We start from the raw sequence: 5,184 nt of genomic DNA, 5'->3' as shown, positions 1-5,184 counted from the left end.
ATGGCTAAATTCTTCATGGCAAATGCAAAATGCTACGGAGTCTGACTTCGAGGTTTGTGCAGCATGAACACAGGCTGCACAGGGAACCAGGCATATGTGCATAAGAAATTTTTAAGAATAGGTGATAGGGCTCCACAGGGAGAATGAGAAAGCAGACAATGCAGGTTCTGGGGGAAGGTGTTCAAGGAGGTTAATTAAATCTTTTTTCATCTTGGTCAGCCTAGGCCTTCCTTAGTCAGCCTGAGAGCTGAGACAAGCTTTTGGAACAGTAGTCAGAACTGCAGGAGCAGACCCTGATCCCCAGTGAAGAAGGCTGAATACACCACCCCACCACCAGCATCACCATGATGACATGGCCATGTATCCAGTCCTAGTTTACACAGGTTGTCCCAGCATCTGATGCCATTTGGCATTTTAGCACTCTCAGTGTGTCTGGGTTTAGACAAGAAATGGTCACCTTAGGCAAATGCAACATATATGTTATGGGCTGAATGATGTTCCCCCAAAATTCATATGTTGAAGCCTTAACCTGTAGTACCTCAGAATGTGACTGTGCTTGGAGACAGGGCCTTTAAATGGGTGGTTAAGTTAAGATGAGGCCCTTAGGTGGGCTCTTATCCAATCCAACTGGCATCTTTATAAGAAGGAGAAATCCAGACACACAAAGAAACCCCAGAGATGTATGAGCACAGAGGGAAGACCGTGTGAGGACACAGTGAGAAGGTGGCCATCTGCAACAAGAAGAGACAAACCAAAGCTGCCAATATCTTGATCTTGGACCTCTAGCCTCCAGAACTGGGAGAAAACAAATTTCTGTTGTTTAAGTCATCCACTCTGTGGTATTTTGTTATAGTAGCCCTGGCAAACTATCTATCTATCTATCTATCTATCTATCTATCTATCTATCTATCTATCTGTCTATCTATCTATCCATCTATCTATCATCTATCTATCATCTATCTATCTATCTTGTATGGAGGAAGTGGTAATTGGAGTTCCACTAAGGATATAAAATTTCCCCTGGATTGGATGGGAGCACAATCAGTAGTGTATTCATCAGCTATCACTACATGACAAACAACCATAAAAATTCCAGTGACATAGAAAAATAAATAAATATTACTTCATACTCACTCATCAGCACACTGGTTGGGGTTTGGTTAACCGTGTCTGAACTCCATTTGACTTAGCTCCATGTTGCAAGTTAGGTTCATATGTGGCATTATTCTGTACTAGCATCTACTTGGGACATGTTCTCCTCACAGTGATGGAGGTGGAGAGCAGACCGACCATGTTAGCACATTTCAAGCCTCTGCTTGAGTCATGTACTCTAACATCCCATTGGTCAAAGCAAGCCACCAGCTCAAGCTCAAAGTCAAGGATGGTTAGATACACTCCATCCAGAGCAAAGCCACAGCAATGTCATGAATATACATCCTATTTAAAGGAGAGTGAAGAATTAGATTAACCATTTGATCTACCATACTTAGGTTCCATCTGTGTACTTTTAGGGGTTAAGTGGCCATGGACTAGGTCTTAATAAATGAACTTTAGACTAGGGCCTTACCATCAAGCATGTCTAGAATAATTGTCTCTGACAACTTTCTGTGAGGCAGTCACTTCTCATTGCTGAGACTCAGTTTCTAGAAAACAATAAAAGTCCATTAACTAGATTGCCCATTATAACACAGCAACCACTTGGCCCACATGGTGCTTTTTTTGTTTGTTTAATTAGTTGCAAATATTTTGAAGGATTTCACATTAAAATCCAGTTTCTCCTAATAAGCTGGAGAATCTGACAGCAATGAGCATCAAGGCAAAAATTACCAGAAGTGAAGCTACATCTGCCCCTATAGTTGTCTGCCCTCTCCTGATGACACAGTCCCTCCCAGGCAGTCTCTCATTTAGGATATATGCTTGCCTCCTACTGGGATTCGAGTTTGGACCCCAAATCTAGAGTGTCCAGCTACAACATCCTGAGATTCTAAATGATACGGGACAGATTCCTAATGCAAACTCGTCTCCAGTATTGCTCTTCAGTCTCTGGGTTGGCAATGTTTAGGTTTGGAGAGAATTTCTAACTACAACTTTTGCCTTGCACATAAAATCTATTCTTCACACTTTTTATTCACAATCAAAATAGAATTTGTGCCCTCTGAGTCACAAATACTCCAGGTTTCCATGGAGGGATATTCTCTTATAGGTTGAAAGCAGTGTGATGGTAAAGGCATCCTGTTCTGGGACTGGTTGGGAGCTCGTTCTGAATAGAAACACACAGAGAGATCTTTTCAGAGCTCTTCACTTCCCACGTGGCTTTCTTAATCCATGGGCGGTCTTGTCAAAAGAACCATATGCAACCAGCCGCCCTACCATTGAAAGCAGCTTGTCCTTGGGACCAGCTGCAGTGATAAGTGGGCTGTCAGGCAGGCTCTGCAGCAAGCCCACACTTCATCATGGTCAGCATAGCTCTATGAGGCACGTCCCTCTCGGAGGAGAGCCTCAGAGACAAGACATCAGAACTTGAAAATGAAATCGTAGATAGAAACACCCACTCTGTGGCAAGAGTTGAGAGATTTAAAGACAAGCAATTTTGTTGTTATTGTTGTTTATTGATTTGGACTTGGCAGCTGCCCTAAAACAGAGAAAGGAGAGTGTCCCAGGAGCAATATCTGAGAGAGGGTATGAGAACTAGAGAACGTGAGAGAGACCCCCAAAAGCCTCAAGTACCATGAAAAGCAAGTTGAAGACATTGACGACATCCTATCTTTCTTTCCTTCTTTGACCCATTTGAGCACTGCCTAGGAAGGTGAGAGAGCCCTTCTGGGAGCTAGAAATAATATTCCAAAGTCTTTTGTAGTTAACTATGTTCATAGATTTTTGTCTCATTTAATCTTTTTTGTAACCTCTCATTTATTTGTTACTCTTGAAAAATCCTATCTTTTTTTTTTTTTTTGAGGAAGATTAGCCCTGAGCCAACTACTGCCAATCCTCCTCTTTTGGTTGAGGAAGACTGGCCCTGAGCTAACGTCCATGCCCATCTTCCTCTGCTTTGTACGTGGAATGCCTACCACAGCATGGCTTTTGCCAAGCAGTGCCACGTTGGCACCCGGGATCCAAACCGGTGAACCCCGGGCCACCGAGAAGCGGAAAAGTCCTATTTTTGACTGGACTCAGATTTAGAGGTAGAAGCTCTGACAAAGGACAGCCTCTGTCTCTTGGCAATCTGTTCCTGGCATTTTTCTTTGGCCTCCTTCATTCTCTTGGCCACAGTTGATCATATTTGCAGACTTGTCCTTATTTTCCTTAGTGCACTTTCTTCAAAGCAATTTGCTGACGTTTGTCTTGCAGGATACGTGGAGTAACAAGACACTGCATATTGAGCACTTTGATCCTACTTTTCCTCCCTTCTTTGTTCAGGGGCTTTCTCACAACACCCTGGCAGACACCATCTTCTTTAGAGAGGTTGAAAATTTGCAGATTCTGACAGCTCTTTGGGGGCACATGGCAGCAAGGCACATTAGTATCAGTCAGTACAGGAATATCCTTCTCCCTTTTTTTCATAATAACCATGTTGACAACACTCAGAGTGGCATCCACAAGCCACCTCAACCAGATTTGTGCTTCCTTTCTCCAGTTCTCCTTGGGCTATAACAGGAGTGAGTGCCTCTTACTCAGTAGCAAGCAGACATAGGCATGGGTCCAGACAGCCTGCTTCATGGGGAAACTTTATTGGTCATTCCCATCACAGATCTGGACCACACAACCCTTCCATTCTTCACCCAGAGCATCAGCGGCAACTTCTGCATCCACACCCTTCTCATAAAGGTAGGAAGTTTGCATTCATCCTCCAATGCAATGAGTTCCTAGCAGCCAGTTGCTGGGAAGGAGATGTTCAGCTTCATCTTGAAGCAGCTGATCACTGCCAAAGTGTCATGAAAAAGAGCTTACCTCATTTAATCTTTACCACAGTCCTTTACTGTGCATTACTATCTCATTTTATACATGAGAAATAGAAGCAGAAAGAAAGTGAGATTTTCCTCAAAAATGTGAATTCTAAAAATGTCAGAGGCAAGATTTGAAACTATGTCTCTTTTGCCCCAGACCATGCTCTTTTCACCCCCACAAACCTGCCATCTTTAAATAGATAGGTGAGGTTAGAACTAAGGCCTAAAACTTAAAATACTTGCCCCAAATTCACATGGCTACTAAACAGCAAAGCTAGGATTTGAAGCGGGTCTTTCTGACTCCAGGTCCTAAATTCTTGTTCTTTTTTTTTTTTTGTGAGGAAGATTAGCCCTGAGCTAACTGCTGCCAATCCTCTTCTTTTTGCTGAGGAAGGCTGGCCCTGAGCTAACATCTGTGCCCATCTTCCTGTACTTTGTATGTGAGACGCCTACCACAGTATGGTGTGCCAAGCGGTGCCATGTCCACACCAGGGATCCGAACCAGCGAATCCCGGGCTGCCAGAAGTGGAACGTGCACACTTAACTGCTGCGCCACTGGGCCGGCCTCTCCAGGTCCTGAAGTCTTAAGCATTTTGTTGCCTAGGATTTCTAAATCTTCCTATATAGGTGGGAATCAATCTGGAGCTTAAATATGTCCTGGGAAGGGAATTATATAAATTTATAACTATTGAGAGGAAATAAAGGAAGAATTACTGATCTTCCTAATTAAAATGAATCCTCCTGGCACACACAGCCCCCACTATGCAGGTACAGATTAGGGAAAGAGCTAGGAGCCTCTGCGGTTTCTCCAACCCTGTGCACGCACGTGTGTGTGTGTGTGTGTGTGTGTAGGGGACGGGGAGCTGAGGTGCTCTGATGGGGACAGGGATCCTGAGGTCAGGTGATACACCTGGGTCTGATACCTGGTGGATGAGCAGAGACAGGTCGTCCCATTGCATTGGAGTGGAGGTTCTGGAGTCCAGCAAGATAAGAAATCAAGAATTAGGGTAAAAACAAAGCAGAAGTGATGAAAATAAACAGAGTTGAAGATAATACTCTATATATTATTTCATAAACAGTATGTCGCCTACTTAATGGGTGAAGAAATTGGGTTTGAGAGAATTTAGACAACTCACTCAGCACCAGAGTCAGAACGTGGCAGAACCAAGACTCAAACCCAAAATGTCTGGGCCCTAAAGCAGCAAGATGTGGGTGAGGAGCTTCCATGAATGGGATGAAT

General features: G+C 43.7%; 1 pseudogene; it reads right to left on the bottom strand.

Moving 5' to 3' along the window:
- Positions 1 to 3,154: 3,154 nt before the first annotated feature.
- Positions 3,155 to 3,902, bottom strand: LOC124240556 (40S ribosomal protein S6-like; annotated as a pseudogene).
- Positions 3,903 to 5,184: the final 1,282 nt, after the last annotated feature.

Source organism: Equus quagga, chromosome 6 (assembly GCF_021613505.1).
Source record: "Equus quagga isolate Etosha38 chromosome 6, UCLA_HA_Equagga_1.0, whole genome shotgun sequence".
Taxonomy (NCBI): Eukaryota; Metazoa; Chordata; class Mammalia; order Perissodactyla; family Equidae; genus Equus; species Equus quagga.
Note: the sequence above shows the minus strand (reverse complement) of the source record. Positions and strands in the feature narration are given on the sequence as shown.